The sequence below is a fragment of the Mobula hypostoma genome, chromosome 6, assembly GCF_963921235.1.
Source record: "Mobula hypostoma chromosome 6, sMobHyp1.1, whole genome shotgun sequence".
Taxonomy (NCBI): Eukaryota; Metazoa; Chordata; class Chondrichthyes; order Myliobatiformes; family Myliobatidae; genus Mobula; species Mobula hypostoma.
In genome coordinates this window covers 47,598,160-47,618,170 of record NC_086102.1, presented here as the reverse complement: position 1 = coordinate 47,618,170, position 20,011 = coordinate 47,598,160, and the positions used below count along the sequence as shown (strand labels likewise).

The following is a 20,011-nucleotide window of genomic DNA, read 5'->3' as shown; positions in this document are numbered from 1 at the left end:
GCCTAGAGTTCAATCTATTTCAGTATTTACATTCAATTCCACTTTCTCAGGAGATGAGGAGCTCTTTTGCAATGGATTTCAATGTTTGCCAGAAATGTACAATTTAAAAAAGTTATTTCTTTAAACATTTTTACGATTACCTTGAGTATATAAAGGTAGTCTCTCCCATTTTTTGAATATACATAGTTATGTAGAAAATATAGATTGTTACAGATTCTGTAATCACAATTTTGATCTACACATCCAGTTATCTTCATTGTACTATTACAAATATAAATGTTAATGTAAACAAAGAAATATTATGAATACAATAAACTAATATGTTGATGTGTACTATTTGTAGGTACGGATAATCTACGAAAGTCAAAACTGAATATTGTGCTAGGTTTCTACATTTTTTAATCTTTAATGCTGACCTTGCATGCAGGTAGAAAAAACATAGCATAACACAAAAACACATTTACACTACTAATAAGAGACCTTATCCTGAAAGATATAGTACTGTGCAGAAGTTTTAGGCATCCTCCCTATTGCACCTTGTGCCTGAGACTTTTTACATAGTCCTGTAGTAATTTTGTGTATTGCACTGTACTGCCGCCACAAAAAAAAACATTTCCTGACATGTGAGTAATGATAAACCCAATTCTGATATGGGTCCCTATTGTGGGCTGAGAGTGGGAAGGGGAAAATCATGGTGGGGAAAAAGGGGCAGGGAGCAGAAGCACCAGAGACAATACTGTAATAACTGTTTGGAATCAAATCCCTTTGCCTAGTGTCTCAGGGCTGGGTTTGTCTGCAGTCACACAACCTCTCTGCCCTGGCACTCCTCCACCCTTGCCATTCCCAGCATCCTTTGCTCCCGCCAGACTGACAAACTCACTCGCCACTCCATGTGGACACTGTGCAGAAGTCCAGGCATCATAGCAACATACTTGTGCCCAAGACTTTTGCACAGTACTGCAAGAGCTGTCAACCGCAATTAACTGCTATCTTAATGACATAAACCTATTCTCAGAGGAAAATAATGGTACTTTGTCCAGAAACTATTTTACATTTGGAAGGAAATAAAATTAGTTGAAGCAACTATAAAAACATTCTAAAAGTAGTACAGTTTCAAATTCTGTAGCCTGGGAAGCACAGTTTACAAAGAGGATTGTGATAAAATGCAAGAAATAATTTCCCCAAAATAGCTGTCCAGATCTATCTCTGTAACTGCCAAGAAGTTTGAGACGCATATACAGCTGATCATCGCCATCATTCCGAATCTGCTCCAATGTCGGACTTCTCATGGACTTGCTGTAGTTTCCCAGCAATTTCACTGGGAAATCTGCCTGCTGAACCTCAGCCAGCTTAGGCTAGGCACAGGTTCAATAGCTCCAACCAAGTCAGTGAAAAGAAATGGTGAGGCAAACAGACAAGTTGTTAATTTGTCTAGTGTTTTCAAATTTAGAAATTAAAAGTTTTAGTAGTTTGAATGCTTTTTTAAAAATGTTTGTCTGATATTTACCAAGGCTTAAGCTTTATGACAGCTGGGTTAGCTTGACATCAGGAAACAGGTCTTAACCAGCTGCCAAAGCAGTACTGAGGGATTTACAAAGTCAACCAGGTTGGAATCAGGTCTGTTGGGAGTTGCTCCCATTGGAATTCACATTAAAAAATCAAAAAAAAAACCCGAGAGAGCATTCGATTAGCAGCTTGTTGCTGGAATGAAATTCCAATAAATTTCTAGAACAGGAGTATGGGTAAATTTTCATATGGTTTAAGCCTGATACCTGGGAGAATAAGGGGGCCAAGCACTCCAATGCAAATTTGTTTCTACCCAGAAAGGGGGATTGTTTTGATGGTATAACACTGGCAATAATCAAATCATTCAGATATTAATGCACATTAATAATGGTTATTAGAAAAGTAAAATGAGAACTAATTTCAGTTATAGGGAAATGAAAGTCAAAAGGCTGTGAAATTGTGCTAAACTTTATAGAGCGGGGTTTAATGACATTAACTGTTGCCTCCATGCAGCAAACAGTAAAAACTGAGGCATTGGGTACGACTCAAAATACTAAAAATTATTCCAGAATCATTTATCTTTAAACAAAACACCCAGAGACTGAACAGCTTGGGACTTGTTCCTGTAATAATGAGTGCTGACTTTATGTAGGTTCAATGAAGGTCATCATGTGGCGTGGGCGATCATGGTCTTATGACCATGATTGTTCGTGGCAAATTTTTCTTACAGAAGTAATTTGCCATTGCTTTCTTCTGCCCATGACTTTACAAGACGGGTGAGCCCAGCCATCATCAATACTCGGAGATTGCCTGGTGTCAGTGGTTGCAATGGACTTGTGATGTGCACCAGCTGCTCACATGGCTTCACGTGACCCTGATCCGGCGGGGGCGGGGGGGGCGCGCTAAGCAGGCGCTGCACCCAAGGGTGACCTGCAGACTAGTGGAGGGAAGGAGCACCTTATACCTTCTTTGATAGAGACACACCTCTACCCTGCCACCCATTGATAAAGGTAGACATGATGCTTAACAGGTGAAATGCATCTTACTTTCATAACACATTGCAAATATCAAAGATTTAAGTAGATTTAAGGGAGACTAGACAAAGGAGAATAAAACGTTGAAGAGGTGAGACTGCGTTGAGCACAAGTAGAGGCATGGATCCTTTGGGCCAAATGGTCACTTGAGCTGTAGACACCATTTCAACTGGTGTCATTACATCTTGGATGTACCTTTATTGAATTTACAATACTACAACACTATTACTTGGCTAGAGGTTCCAGAAAAATTGCATCCAAAATTATGGTTTGGAGTTTGATTTTTGGTGTACAACTTGATTAAGATGCCATATTTGTCATAATCAAACAGATCAGTGACAGCTAATGGTCACTTGGCTCCCACATCCCAGCTTCTTCTACTAGGCCGAGATTCTCAACACTGAGGCCTTCATCGTGCTCAGTTGGACACATTAGGCAGAGGATGCCACTCTTATCCTCAACAGTGGGCTCTTGAAATGGACACAGTATTGTCAAGGGACCAACTTACCTTCCGGAATGAGGAATAAGAAAAAGGATGTACCCAAAGCCTCCTTGAAGCAATGCAACATCCCCAATGACTTCTTGGAATCCCTAACCCATGACCATTCAAAATATACAAGGAGCTGTTGGGATGGTATTGAGAAGGAGGTGTAACCTGCAACAGGAGTACCTGCACGCCCTACTAGATAGCAAGACTAGGGCTCCATCAGAACTTAGAAAACCAGAGTGATCAGAAGCAAAGTCATCCTTGATCCGAAGAGGAGGCATTGTATCCAGTCTGACATCAGGCATCCAACATTTTCATCAGGATACCTAGCAAAGTTAAAGGATCACCACTGAATGATTTACACTTCAGAAGGGCCACACCAGTTGTTTCAGTCAAGGGAAAAACAAGATTCTCAAGCAAAAGCATTAATATATTGGAGGTCAGAAGGCAGGAGACTACAGTAGTTTGTGCTGTCCTAGAGTTCGATTCCAGTGTCATCTGCAAGGAGTTTGTACGATCTATCCGTGAAAGCATAGGTTTCCTCCACAGTCCAAAGATGTACTGGTTACTAGGTTAATTGGTCATTGTAGATTGTCCTGTGGTTAGGCTAGAGTTAACTGTGTTGTTGGACCAGAAGGGCACATTCCATGCTGTATCTCCAAACAAATAAATAAAGTCACATTGTGACTGTTCAACGGAAACAGGAGCTTGGTAGCAGCTCAGGAGGAACTGGTCTCTTGCCTGAGAACCATTAAAACAGATGGAATGAAAGAAATGCTTAAAGTTAAATGTTTGAATTACTGGTTTTCACTGTGTACCTTAACCTTTTCATCTTGTAACACAATAGCGAGATTCCTCACAAGCACAAGCAGTTATTTACTTGATATTGAGACAGCCTTGCCAGTGTTATAGCAAAATAAGGAATTCTTGCTTGTTTGCACTTACTTGTGAACACTGGGTCCTTGGTGCCATTGTAGGTGAAATTCCTAGTGGCCAGTTTCAGTTGTGACATCTGCAGTTGGAAACCAAGCAAGAAGATTTAGTACAGTCTGGTCAGAGCAACAAAGATGCAGCTCACCCACCAGCAGGGAGAGTAATTAAAAATGTTTAAAATATCCCTTTATTTTGCACATTTTCCTTTTGATGTTGTGCTTTTGTACAAACTGTCCATGGACCAAATTTACTTTATTACTAGTTCAGTTGTATTTTAACAATGAAATGTACAAGAACCAATGAAGCAGTTTCCCTTCTTAAAAAAATGCTTCTGGCTGCAGATTATTCATGAGGAAATGTTGTCACCTCCACATTTGGTTCCACCTTTCACTGGCTGAAATTCCCACCTTTCACAGAAATATCTTTGTTGTAATTCTACTAGTTGGGTAGTCCCATGCTCTCCAAAAATAAATAATAAATAAAATCTATTAAATCATGAGCACTGTCTATCCAAGACCATATCCTACCTGTATCTACAACACACTTTGCCATTAGTGTTCATTAAAGTAGTAACTACTCAAAACCCAAAAGGAACAAAGGACTGAAATAAGTGTTACTGATCCAATGCAGTAACAAAGGCCTATATAACAGGAATATATATAACAGGACTATAAGCAACTGTTGCAATAAAGGTAGCATGAGACCATTCCACCATCACAAAGACTAGTGGAATTATAGTTCTTAAGATGCAGCACTGAAACAAGTCATTTCAAAATGACTAATTTCTAAATTAGTCACTAAAAGAGGATTACACTAAATCTCCAAGTTTATCGAGTGTACTGAATTCCTGATATTTAAAAAGCAGTTATACAAATATAATCATTTCTAAAATAAAGATACTAATTACCAATTTATCAGCCAAGTCAGATGTGCTATTTGCCAGGGTGATGAGACAAGAGAATGTTCACGTATGAACAAAGGCTACTGAGCTCCTCACTCAGACATGCTCCAACCTCAAGAGCATAGCTGGCTCTGATTCTAACCTCAGCTCCATGCACCTATTCGCCACCGTCCCCTTGCCACTTTGCTAATCAACAATCTATTCATCTCCTCCTCAAAATACTCAGACCCCCCCTACACTGAGGAAGGAATTTCCAACGCCCATGATGCTCACCAAAAAAACATATCTTAAATCTTCCTTGATTAAAAAAAAAGACCCAACCTTCAAGTTCTCTCTCAATCCAAACTCCAACAGATTCAAGTTTCATATTAAAAACAAAGTGCTGGAAACAAACAGCATCTATGAAGAGTTAACATTTCAGTTCAGGGACCCTCTGTAAAGCCACATCTGACCAACCTTTCCAGCATATTCAGCTGGCAAAACTTTCCAAAATGGCTTTCAATGAATTCACACCTTTCCTTAAATATTCACTAATACTGCCTCACCAGTGTCATATACATAAATACAAGAAAAACAACCTCCTTAGTTTTGTATTAGACACTAGCAAGATTTGAAGGGTTGGAAGTAAGTTACTCAGAGGCAATAATATCCTCATCCACCAACTCAATGGATAATCACAAACACAAGGAAATCTACAGATGCTGGAAATCTGAAGCAACACAGACAAAACACTGGAGGAACTCAGCAGGTCAGGCAGCATCTATGGGAAAAAAAAAAGTAAACAGATGACGTTTTGGGCGGAGACCCACTGAAGGAGATGATTATGGACAGTTAAGTTCCTGACGGTCAGTGTCCTAGGAATTTCCTATATGCACTGTTAGTTGCAGGCCACAGCCTCAGTTCAGTGCAGAGACAAGTAACCTTGCAGAGCAGCAAGCTGAACACTGGCCCATCCCTCGCCTCCAGACTCGACACCCTAACCTTTTAAGCCTAGCTCGGCGTTTAAATCAGCCAAACCTCTGGATGCTGCTCGCTTTTGGACCCAGGCCCCGTTGCCTTGACTTTGCATCATCTGGTCAGTGCATCAAATCAGCTCCAAATGTCCAAACATTGGCTCATTCATTGAAAGTATAAATTCACGATGTGGGAAAACATAGCCACAAGGCTGTTATGGATGCAATCACCATACCACCCTGAATTTCCAGATAAAGTATAGTAACCTTGGCAATGCTGTATTATATATCAAGAAATAGGATTGCAAATGGTGGACAAATTTTGAAACAAATCAAAATTAATTTTTCCCATCAAGCACCACTGTAGCTATACTTGAGTCAGAATTCAAAGTTCACTATTACAGTTGATGTGGGTTTCCTCTGAAATACCTTGAAGATGACTAGGCTCACCACATCCACATTCTAATTTTTTTTTCAGTTCTCCTAACCAAATTGTTGTCAGCAGGATTAAGCCAACAGGAACTGAATCATTCATAATTCTCAGATACTGAATATTCACTCAACTCTTGTTAAAACTACTGCACAGAGGCCAAGATGCCCAAAAGTCCCTAAATTATTAGTGCTGATTCATTCTCCCCTATTAAATATATTAAAGGCTCCTGCCACAGTTCTAATAAAAAGGGAACACTGACTTGCCAGCAGGAAACATCTTTTTAGTGGTGTGACTGAATGGCCATCTGGCTGCAGCTGCTCTGAAAGACCAGCACAGCCAACTACACTGAATAATTAGTTGAATTTACCCTAAGTGTTAGTATCCCTTCATACAGATAAGAAATACTTAATTCCTAGGAGAGATGGTCCCCTCCAAATGGATCTGGTTCAATTATGATTCAAATACAAACTGATTCATTCTGATTAATTTCTGGAAATGGGAACTGAGATGTAATGATTCGTTGTGGGAATAGTACACATCCTAAATAAATCTGTGTTCAGGATGTCAGCAAGCAAAACAAAAAATGTTAGTGATCCTTTCCTCAGTCTTTAGCAATAGAATCAGATGGGAAAACAATCTTAAAGTTAGGAAGATTACGTTGGATGATGCATGTGAAAGTTATTTCAAAGCAAACTGAGTTTGCAAAAGTGTTTAACAGAAGTGCTAGACACCTTTCAAATACCATGCAAAATTCTGCAGATAGTGGAAATGTGGAAAAAAATGGCTATACACAGCAGCACTGTTTCGATTTTTAATTTTCTAAGCCAATGTGACTAGTTTTTTTGAGTTTGTGATATTTTGACCAAATGTGCACAGATGAGAAACTCCTATGAAAAATGTACAAGAATATCCCCCTACTATTCTCAATACCCAGTAATTTGGTCAGATAAAAGATCATCATGGCAACACTTCAACAACACTGATTGGCCACTTCTCTCTTTATATTTTTAGAATCTAGACCCCAACAAGATTGTAAGCCACAGTAAAGTTGCCATCATATCTTGTACCCAGGTTTCATAAATGTTTACTTTTAGAATCCAAGTATAGAGATTAGACTTATGCAAAGGTCATGGTTTGATTTGCTTGCTTTATAAGCTAGAGAATTATTGGGCCTCTACACTTCCACAATATTATTAGATGGCACAAAGTTCCAAGAACTGACTGGTGCTACAGCAGTTAATAGATTTGAATTGCTTAGACAAGCAGGGTTCTGTGTTTTGAAGCTGGTCTGAAGGTAGTTAGTTAATTCCAATCTCTGGATGTATTATTTCAATTTCTATTTGTCCCACCTCACAGAGCAAGCAAAGGGATGGTGGAGCAACTTTTCAAAGTTTCAGTTTCGGCTGACATTTTTCAAACCGGACTACAAAATGAATAAATCTCACATCCTGATCTCTTACAATCATTCCTACTTCAAATCTTGATCATCTCAATTTTCTATTCAATCCTCCCTAAGACACAGCACAGTGTAAGCAGGTCTAACTCAAACTCCATCTGATACCTTAAACGTTTCACCTTTCCTGGCTCACTAAGTGTTTCACTACAAGACCACCCAGTTGTTACAAAAAGCCCCATCCGTTTTGTCCTTTCAGGGAATAATCTGGATTTAAATCCCAAACAAATTAAGACATCAGGGACAGACAATGAATGAGCTAAGAATTAAAATTCCCTCGTGGACTCTTATGAACTTAGGCAAGACATAACTATCACCACATCCTTCAGAACCTACAAACTCTCAACAGTTCACAATCTACTGAAAATGCATTTCCCATGCAACTCACAAACTGGCTTTTATGTTCCCTTCTGGAGCTCTATCCAGTGCTACTGGGCATTGTTTCAATGGTGTATTATTCAAATGTTTTATCAGTTCTCCTCCCACAACAAACTATCTCATTAAATCTCTTCACCAACAGAAACTCAGACTTCTTGATTACGAGAAATGGTGACACCTGATCAACAGCTTCTTCCCCCACCTCCCCCTCCAACTCATCCACTCCGTCCCAACCCTCTCATGTTGATAACCAGACCACAGCCCCTTTTATTCCATTTCCAGCAAGTTACTGACCACATTTTCTCTTCCTATTACTTTGCAATCTTACAATTGCGCATTGTCTCTTCTCAGAGATTCCTATGAAAGCTGGCAATTGCCTGTTTTGTTAAAACAAACCTGTCTCCAAAAAATGAATACCTGTGTCTCCAATCTCTCTCTTCCAAAGGTTTAAACTCACACCTTTGTTCTACAGGGCCCAGTAGTTTTGATCTCCAGTACAACAGGAAATAAACAGAACCCTCTCACCACAGTTCACTCAACAACCCCACTCTGCAGCTGTTTGGTCAAGTACAACATCCACTTTCACCGCTTCCTCTGCAGTTTTGTCCAGTGGGATAGTTATTACTTCAATTCACCCCAATTATATTTCACACATCTCTAGAAAATCTTTCCACCCCACACATTTACTTCTCAGGCACCAACGTTACCACTCTGGGTCCATAATTGCCTACTCTATTCAAAAGCTGTCTCTGTTATATCCACAGAATCAACTTTGTTACATTACAAACTGATCTCCCTCTGTGCCTATAACCTTGAACTGGTCCAGTGCCCGTCAGACAACCCAGCCCAAGCTATTATAACAAGCTGAAGTTAACTTGTGAATCTTATCTGATTCTTTGCAACTGTAGCACCTAATTCTACAATAAAGGCTATCTACCTCCGTTTCCAATAGCACCTGACACCTGCACCACAGTCACAGCTGGACTTCTGCTTTGGCCTCTCCTGCTTACTTCATCAGTTTCAGGTTTTAAAAAAAATGTTGGGTTGTCCCAGCCCATCTAACTTCCTTTATGAACTCCAGGCCGTCAAACTCTGCTATTGTCCCACCTAGCATAGCCATTACTTTAAACTGGTACTCAGTACAAATTGTTTCAGGCTTACCTTCAATATTTAACACCTCATCCATCCAGCGATCTTGATTAAGCTCTCCTTACATCCGTCACTCTGCCTTCTGCACAATCACTTTTCCAGCCCCCCAACAGCTGCTCCTGCATCCCTGGAGTATTTCACTCCTTCCGCCTTGCTACCTACAAGAATTTCAGAAAAATTTGTTACGCCTCTGATTCATCTTGCAATGTTTCAATACTTTAAAGGTATTGAAGGTAAGTGAAGCAGCCTCAGATGATATGTTCCATTGTAAAACCTGATCATTCTAATAATTTTAGATCATTCAGTCAGTCTCCATGAAGAAGACTGACTTAGGTACTATAAACTGAACCCATTCCGTGAAAATGACCAAAGCATTGCAAAAATACAATGGTTTGTTCAAGATTCCAAGCTACAGAAGTTCAATAACAAACAAATCAATAGAAGTCTTCAAGAATTCACAGGAGTGGGCACAGGGTGGAAAAAGAGCTGTGGAGGGAGATTTTGCTTTTCATATTGACATATCCAACTGTAAACTTTAACATTATGATTCTGCAGACTCCAGATTCATTTATACAAGATTGTGGCAGGTCAGCTCATTGGATCAACAGCTGTGTGGCATGGTAGTGTAGCAGTTAGCACAACCGCCTTACAGCACCAGCGAGCACTGACTGGGGTTTGATTCCTGCTGCAGTCAGTAAGGAATCTGTACATTCTCCCAGGACCATGTGTTTCCTCAAGGTGCTGCAGTTTCCTCCCACATTCCAAAGATGTAGGGTTAGGGTTCAGGTTTGTGAGTTATGTGCATGCTATGTTGGCATGGCGACACTTGGCAGCTGCCACCAACAAAATCCTTGGGCTGTGTTGGTCATTAACTCAAAAATGATCATTTCACTGCAAGTTTCAATAGCCTTGTGACAAATAAAGCTAATCTTTAAAAGTAGCACCTGTCAAGAGTTGTACTCAAGTCAATGTAAAAAGTACTAAATTTTGCTCAAATATATACAGAGACAGTTTATACAGAAATGTGGTAAGCCATTAAGATTCAAAATATTTAATTCATGGCGAGTCAGTAACTGCCCGAATACCAAACTACTCAGCTATCAATGGCACCCAAAGCATCTCTGGATGTGGCTTGTGGTACCGTGTTAGGGACTTTCTGACATCTTAAGTTCCTCGGCAATTTTAACCAATATTTATTTTTAAACATATTTTTTGGTTCTGCCTGCTCAATACTGCACATTCTGCTCCCAACAGAGAGTGGGATTTACAGTCCACAGACAGACATTTCTCACCAGTCAATCTGAATTTGGCATTTCATCAATATTTTCTTCAAGAGTGAACAGAAGGTTGCAGTAAAAGCAACTGGATTAAAAAAAATACATCAGGACAAAGATTTAATAAAAAAAATTATGAAGGGCTTATTTTATGCAGACTTAACCAGTTATCAAACCCACTTAAGAATATTAATGCAGCCAAATTTCTCACTTCTAGCAGATCTCAAGGAATGATGAAAATCATCACAGGCAATGACTGTTGAGATGGAAGGGCCAAAAATGGCACTCACCCAGGGAGTCAGATATTCACTACTCAGAATTTAAAGACTACTCCATGTTACAAATGATAAATATCAAGTTCTGATCTTCAGTGCTTGCTGTTAAGTTTGCACATTCTCTATGTGACCACATGGGTGTTCCCCAGGTACTCCAATCACCTTCCACACCCCAGAGACATGCTGGTTGTTAGATCACATGGCTTCTGTAATTTAACTGTAGCAGGGGAACAAATATGCAGTTGATGAGCCTGGTTACCTGGAAGTAATATTGATGGCAATTCTTGGAGCCAAAAAGAGCTCAATGGGCCACAGCACCTCCTTCCAAGGCAGTAGCTTGGCAAAATAGTGTTATTGCCTAATCTGACAGCAGTATCATCTGCAAGAACTGTGGGGAAAGATTTTCATCCTCTCCAATGTGGAAACACAGGTGGATAGGGTGGTGAGAAAGGCGTACACCTGCTTGTCAAAGGCCAATACTTTTGAGTGCAAGTGTTAGAATGTCACATTGAGCTGTGCAAGGCATGGTTTAGGACTATGTACTGTGTATTATGTACAGTCTGGTTACCACACTACAGGAAGGATGTGGTAGCAATAGAGAGAGTCCAGAAGAGATTAATGAGGATCTTTTGCCTGGCATGGAGGGCTTTAGTTATAAGTAGAGACTGAATTAGGCTGGGTTTGTTCTCATGGAATGTAACATATTATAGATGTTTATAAAATCATGAGGGTCATAAATAGGGGAGAGAGTCTTCCTCAAAGTGGAGGAGTCCAAAACTAAATGGCACAGGCTATATGTAACAAGCTGCTCAAGAAAATAGAGGCCAATAGAATTCTATATTTTAAAAAGGCACTTGGACAGATACTTAGATAATACAAATTTAATGCAGGGGATAAAAGGGATTTGTTTAGATAGGCATAATTGTGGTCAGCATGAACAAGTTGGGCCAAATGGCCCATTTCTGTGCTGTGACACTGTATTTAAGCATATTCCTGAAACAACTGGGTGATACAGCAGGGTTGCTGCCTCACAGTGCCCAAGATCCATGTTCACTTCTGTCTGTTTGGAATTTTCATGTTCTCCCAGTTATAGTATGGGTTTCCCCTGTTTTCTCCCACATCCGAAAGATGTGAGGTTTGGCAGGTTATTGTGCTGCTGTAAATGGCCCCTAGTATGAAGGAGCTGATGAGGAGATAGGATTAACGTAGGTTTAGTTTAAATGGGTAGGAGGTGGACTTGATGGGCTGAAGGCCAATTCCTATGCAGTATCTCTGTGACTCTGAATTTCAGCCTACAAAAGACTGGTAACATGAATTGATGAAAGAACATTTAACAGCACCATGTTCTCTTATGATGCTGCCATGTGTCCTTCAATACATGCTTGTAGTCATCTGGTGGGGATAGTCAGGTCTGCAAACGCAAGGTTTCGACAAATTATTTCTAAGTGATTTGGCACTAGACAGTATTAATTACCAATTTTGTTAGGTCATGTTAAAAGTAAAAATACACTTTGGTTACAACAAATGTGAAAAAGAAAGCAGTTGGTAGCAAAACAAAATTTAACATAGTCACAAGTATTGAACTATACTTGTGGGTTTCAATGCATGATGCATCATGCACAAGTTCCAGTCTGTACTAACCATTGGGGCCTTAAAAAAAAAATGAAAGGAACTGCTTCTTACCAAAGAATGGAGTGAACAATAAAAAAGGGGACACAAGATTTTATTGAGTAACCAGCTACACTATGAATTACCATTACCCAAGGAAAAAAACTGACTGATTCACCAGTCAGTACTAAAACTTCACAATGGGTACATCTGTGTACATACATCTACTGATGCTTCTGGACACATCTTCAGTGATGGTCCTGGAATCTGCTATCTACCCATTTCAGCTCTACTGCCAGGGAAGGAGAACGCAAATAGCACTCTGAAAAGTGTGCAGATTAAACAGGAGTCAAAGTAATGTTTTCTTTACTATTACAACACCCTCTGACCACTGAACAATAAAATGAACAAAAGGGGAATTGAATATCTTAACAAAATCAATCCCTGTTGGTATCTCCTGCAATTGCTAATGGGAGTCCTATATTTGCCATGATTTACATTAATTATGAGGAAGTTGTTGGGGGGAGGGAAGGGAAGAGAAAAGGGAGGTATATTACTGACATATTACAGCACACCTTCATGGTGTACTTACAGACAACTGGAGTTGAGGGGCCCACAATCATTACCAGCTCAAAGCAATCTTCACTTTTATTTGACCTGGATTCACCCGAAATGTAAAAAGACATTGTGCTAACTATTTGGGTTCTCCAGTTTTCAGAAGTAATAGATGAGATAGTTAAACCAGAATATTGTTAGAATTAAAATAAAAACACCACAAAATCTTGGAGACACTAGTTTGTGTGCGGGTTCTCCAATGAAATTGCGTTTCCCACTATGGAAAAAAAGCTGACCAATTTTGCCATCGCCAATCGATGACTGAGGTTCGGATTATCCAGATCGGAGACTTTGGGAATAAATAAACAACCGATTACTCCATGGCTTCAGACAAAACAGCTACTAAAAAGGATCCATCCAGTTATTTCAAGTTCAATGCCAACTCTGGTCTGACTTACCTTTTATATCTCCGCCATTAAGGAATGTGATGGATTCATGCTAAACCATGCCAAAATTAAATCCAAGTGCTACGACGTTGGTATACCAATGTTAAATTATTGTTTAATAGCTAATAATTCTGAAGGTGAAAGCAACCTTCTCATCAATAATTGATACCACCACTCCACAACACTCTGTAATTTACAGAATGAAAACCAGGAAATTTCAGGGTGATGCCCATTTTGAGCTTTCAGAATGAAAGTCAACTGAACTGTTAGTTAGCAATGATCTCACAGATCACAATTATAAAAAGAGGGTAGTAACAGGGCAAAAATCACATCACATGCTTTTCCTCATGGAGGTAATTCAATATCACAAGAATGATTAAGTCTATTATTTAGCTGAAGTTTCTCTCATCCTCCTTAATGTCTTTGACTGACTTGGCTGTGTACCTCAAGTGTGGGAAGAACTAATATTTCCACCCATTAAGTTCATCCCCAATCCTCCCACCACCACCAGATAGTTGGTAGAGCATTATTTCTTGTGTAGGAAGCCCTTCCTCCACAACTTCATGATCAGCAAGAATTAATGAAGAAAATTCAGTTCATGTGACATCCCTCCAAAAGGTTGAATATAGATTATAAGAAAAGGCAAAGAAAATAAATTTTAAGGATAAATGCTAATCAATATCTGTTTAGATCTTGAAATGAGATTATAAACTTGATTAAGTTTACTGATCCATGCTATGTCATCAAGCCCAGATGATTACTATGCCAGCACAACAATGAGATTTAGTTTGATTCCTGACCACATTATCTTTTTAAGTCATGGCTTGAGTGGCTCCCACCTTTAGGCTTTGTTACACCTGGAAAAAGCTTCTTAAAACTAATTAACCTCAATGAATAATGTAAGCAATACCTATGGCAAATTAAGAATTCTAACCCTTATACAACACCAGTCACTAGCCAGCATAGTATTCACACCTGGGTAAAAGATAAAGTCTTACTTTCAATACTAAAGTACTTTTATGTACACAATTTTAAAGTTACAAAATAAAAACAAATCCTGACACCTAAACCAGCACCAATCATGCAAGAGTTTATAGGATTACAGAGCAGGACACCTCATCTACACAAGGAACTCCTGCACCATTATAGATATGCACCAGGTAACATCAAATTCCTTGGGAACCCATGGACAGAGATGGCTCAGCCTTCCTGTGCAGCACTCAGAGACCTGTGGACCACTTCCTGTGTGCGATTGATGCCTGAAGCTGCCAGAGGAGAAACCTCTGGCAATTGAAACCTTGGGAATTAAATAGCCTCAGTCACTTACAGCATTCACAAAACTAATATGTTCATCTACGGCCCCTTTAAAATGCTTTATTTACCTACTACTGTTTCCATGCGCACCACCGTAAGTTCATGCCTACTTAACAGACTACAAATCAAAGCAGGAATGCAAGCTATCCTAACAATGGCAGATAATGCCAGACCCTTGTGATCTACCTGCAATGCTTATCAGCTCATATGCAACACTGCAGGCATTAACATTCTCTCTTTAATGTATGCGATTTTCAAGGTTACATGAAATACTATGCTGGATTTCATCTTCAAGATGAAGGAAGTAGATTTCTGTACTCTAGGTTATATGGCCACCTCTGACTAAATCTGACCCATACAATACTTATCGACAAAACTTGAGACATAATCATACTCTTATCATACTTTTGTATCATGGGGTCATTTATGCTAGTAGAGTACAGGTTTTGCTCTTCAGCTGTCCATTCAAGCTTGGTGCCTCCACAAAGTGGGGCTAACATTAAACTTATCCAACTCATTGGCCGTACTAACTTTGGTTGCTGTGCTGAACTTTGGAAGCTCTGCATTGGGAGAGCATCAAGATCAAGGTACAACAAATCTATTTCTGGCACCAGGGCTAAAGTTCAAGAAAGCTTTTTGTTACATCACTAAGAAAACTTTTAAAGTCTTACTTAGAAAAACTAAATTCAACTAAACACAAAAGTAGATAATGGAAACAAATAGAAAGTTGTTTGGATAAGAAACACTCAATGAAAAACAGTGAATGCAAAATTCTTTTTCATCAAAAGGGAAACAGGAGGTGAAAAATAAAGATTGAATAGATGGTTCTTCCCAAAGTTTCTAAAGAGCCAGCATAAGCATTAAGGGATTCGATACCTATTGAGTTCAAAGTAGTTTAACGTAATCAATAACTTAATAGTAATAACTATACCAGCAGACTTATCCTACCTGATGGATAATATTAAGTAACTTGTAGTGTCTGACATTCTTCATGCTTACATATCTTTCAGCCATGTGTAAAAGTACAGAATGCTGCCAAGTCCAGGATCTTGCAGTTTAATGCTTATGCAATTGTGTGGATGTCAGACTGTGTGAGAGCAGGGAAACAGGTAATTTCAACATGATCATTTGGGCCCAACTTCCATTTTCTTGGTCCTAATAAACAGGAGTTATTTTGAGCTTCAATAAAATAAATCTGCTGGCGATAGCAAATTCAAATCAAATTTAAATAAAGGCTCAGTAGCTTGGTCCTGCAGATTATTTAAAAAAGATATGGGTTTCTCACAATGAATAGTTGTTTTAATTTATCCTACATGACTTCAGAAATGGCCATGGCTATATTTATGAATCTAGGTTTTGCCAAAAGCTCTGTTTGTGTGCTGCTAGTGGATTCCCTATTGAGTCCAATTCTGCATCAAGAACTTCTTCACTGTTTATACTGTGGAAATCTATTCTTGCATTCCACAAAGTTAGAATTAGTGCAGGTATCCACAAGCCCATTCATTTGAATGGGGATTGTAGGCATGTAGAAAAGGATAATTAAATACATTTGTCAGTGATTATTTTAAGTGCTTTAAGAATTTTTATTTTAATAAGTTTTTGCAAGAGTACAAACATCAGAGATTCTCAAACATTTAACAACTTTGACAGCTTTGGCATGTGGCTGAGCTTGCTATTCGTCAAAGTGTAGCAGATGGGTTTTTGGAGGCAGGGTTTGTTCTGACATTCCCCTTGCCCCTGTATCTCATGGACATGTCTCACCATTTCACCTCAGAATCATCAATGCCAGTGAGGTAGGGCATTTCAGATCTGGAGAAGAGAAATTCAGGGGATTGACCACGTGGGTGTTGATAGCAGGAAGTACTCCCTACCCAAGTACTCAGGTCATTGCATTTTAGATTCTTCTTCAAGATGGCAAAACTAGATAGCTCTGGAATGTTACCTGTTTGCTGTGGGCTGGCCAGCACTCCTTTTCCTGGCAATGACTGGCAGTCTGCAAGGGGTAGCAAATAGAACTTCACACAAATTGAAAACCAGACCCATTACAGGATGGCATTGGGCCGCACCTTTAATGAGTGTAGGAGGAGATTTGGTGCCAGAGCCTCAACAGTTTCTGTAATAGTTGTTAGGAACCCCACCCCCAATCATCAGTCTCATCTTAAACCAACTTTTTATTGCTGCTCTATTATTATTTTCCTGCTCAACATGTCACTTCAAAATGCAGCAATTAGGCTACCTGCACTTTGTTTGATTTTGATCTCAATCCCTGTTTTCTAGTCACCCTCTCTGTCCACCACCAAATATCTTTCAATTGAAGGCAAACTTTACAAATGCCTTGCATTATTAACCTTTCAAGAACTGACCTCCACTAATATGAAGCAGTTACAATTTCCCCTGCCTAATGCTGTAATACTCCTTTAAAGTTCTGACTTCATTAACATTCAGCATTACAAATTCATTTAGAAATCAAAAATCATAAGGTTTTAAATATACCTAGTCTGAAGAGTAATACGCAAATAATTTGTAAAAGGCAACCCACATTAGACAGAGGAGAGCAAGTTAACGCCAATATTGACTGGCAGTTTAAGCATTAACAATCTACTGCAATAAGACATTCTCGCGCCCCTTTTTAATATTCCCATTCAAATTTAAGTTATCCACAAACAGTATGATTTAACATTTCCAAATGATTCATTGAAGAAAAATGATTCGGATGATTTGTTTTAAACTCACCGGTCAGATTAGGTCATCTCCATGATCAGTATTCTTTCATCAGTATTTCCTCATGGCACCACGCTGCTGCTGTTAGCTGGAAGTCCCCTCCATTACACTACTGCTTTTTCTTTTGAAAAATCTTTTTAAGCAAATCTTGTTACGAGATGTCACTTCTGTCAACCGCTGACACTTGAACGCTTTAGGGAAAAATCGCTATTTCACCCCTATTCAACAAAAAGAAACAGAAAGTACATGAGCAGAACAAAAAAAGACTCAGACCACACATGTCGCTGTGGTGTTTTTCTTCTCCTTTAACTAGGGAACACAATTTAACGTGCCGTTTAAAACGCGTTACACTCCGTAATCCAGGTCCGAGGTGATTCTGATGCTTGCTATTGTCGCAACCAGCCGCAGTCACCAGACTGTCTCAGTCAGGTTTGTAGGTGCTTACGGAAGATGAAGATAAAGCTGCCGCTGGCGGTAGAGGAAGGCTTCAAACAGCTCAGAACAGACTCGGCTGTTCTTATAGAGAAGCGCCAAACGCTGCCGGCCAATGGCTGAGTCTCACCCTACACAGACTCTGGCTATCACATGACCAACCTTGACAAAAAAACTTCTCAATCGGGGCTAGGCTGGGGTTAGGAAAAGGGCATTCATTCAAAAAAAACAACAGCAGCAAACAGGGAGAAAACGCCCGGGCTGTGTCTATAGACGCTTCAAGCAGGAAACTCCCCTGACTTACACACAAGAGGACCGGCCTTCATCCAAATAAGGGAAATGTCTAGTGCTCTTTAAACGACCCCCCCCCACACACACACACTGGGAGTGTATCCTGAAGTGGGCCTACAACTTCCAGTGCAGCCATTCTCCCTCTCCCTTCCCCCACTCCACATGAAAGACAACCTGACAGAATTATTTAACGTTATTGTGACAAAGACTTACACTGAAAAGCATATAAGGGAAATAGCAAAATTGTCAAATGATCAAACAAATGCCCGTTATTTGTGATTTGAAAAATTCATAGCAGAACCCCCCTATCAGTTTCCTGGTTGAGACCACAAATAAAAATGTAACCATTAATAAGCCCATAATAAAATATTTAGTCAAATTTGGAAATATGCAGTCACTGACAATTTTAACCAATTGTGTTAACAGAATCCATGATGGTTATATTGACAATAGGTTACAACCGAATTATGAATTTAAAATATGGTTGATTGACCCATGCCATCATTAGGTCACTAATCAACAAGTCAGCAGGTATTTGAATACTTCAGTGCAGCACTACGAACCTTTCCACTCATAAACACTAAGACATCACATTATTTCAAGCATGATAATAATATTCAGATCTCATTAGCCTTAAAATATATGCACTGGTGAGTAGTTAATGAACCTACTGTTCTCTTATAAACATACTAAATCCTTATGTTATTTAGCAGCTACAGTATATTAAAAGTTTTATGGATATTGTGCAAAAGCAGTGATTAAGAACTCAACACAATAAACATACCTGCATTGATAAAATTTCTTCAAAGTAAGTACCTACAAAGTACAAACAACAGGCAAGATACCTGGATATTATTATGTTAAACATAGAGCCCATTGCATATAAGCAGATGTGTTTATTTCCTACTTGCTATCCCGCTTTTACTTTACTCTATTTGAATATTTATTGTCTGTGTGAGGGCAGGAAGACAGGTACTAGTGATGAGTCACTGTCCTGCCTGAGTTCCAAAGGTTTATTTTGGATGTAGAGTTTGGGACAGGGTGAGTTTTGAAATAAAAAAGGTTATTTCAAAAGTCAAGATCTATTATAACAAAACAAGCACAGATTACCAAAAATAGTCATCAAAGCCACGTTGTTTTAATCCCAATGATGCCATGCATAAGTGAAGTGATGATCCATTTAAACATTTAATTTATTTCATTAATTCTATTTTTCTTTGTTAATACTATATGCATATAAAAACTTTTAAAAGTAGAACCAGATAAAATATCCCATTCTTGATATGCAAGTTTACAAATCTGGCTGATACTGAAGACAAGAAACTGAATCTTTGAATGCAATTGCTTATTAGTGTTACTTCAAACGAAAGACAAACACCATTTCCAGAATCAATGTTGTTGCCCAAACAGTTTAAACTGAGCTTCCCTCATATCTGCCTTCCCCACTACCCTTCTCTCCCACCCCCCACATCCCACATCCCACATCCGAGCTCTGATGATCTGCTGAAGGCATCACAATGCTACTGCATACTTCAGAGGGAGTTAAAAAGGTTTACTACCAGAACAGGCATAAACAAGAGGGGGCTGCTTCTGGGGCAGGGAGTAGGCAGAGACTGAATCATGTGTGATGTGTCACTGAATTTGTGAGGCAGATGGAGTGCATTTCATGCAGTACAGCTTGTTTTGCTGTAGGCCAAATTAAGTAAAGATGTCAGAATAGCATGAATCAGTCTAATTACTCCATCCAGGGTCATGCAGTACATTATATGTAGTTACCACATAACTTGCTAGGACACCAGAATAGAACAATAATGACATGCTCAACTACAACTTGAAAATGCATGATCTGTATAGAAAATCAACAGCAC

At 39.2% G+C, this 20,011-nt stretch overlaps 1 long non-coding RNA gene across 1 annotated transcript; it reads right to left on the bottom strand.

Annotated features, from left to right (window-relative positions):
* Positions 1-3,993: 3,993 nt before the first annotated feature.
* LOC134347530 (uncharacterized) lies at positions 3,994-18,041 on the bottom strand. Its single transcript, XR_010018181.1, has 3 exons — positions 17,433-18,041; positions 9,240-9,385; positions 3,994-4,039 (listed from the first exon to the last, which is right to left on the bottom strand). It is a non-coding gene; the product is annotated as an uncharacterized LOC134347530 (long non-coding RNA).
* Positions 18,042-20,011: the final 1,970 nt, after the last annotated feature.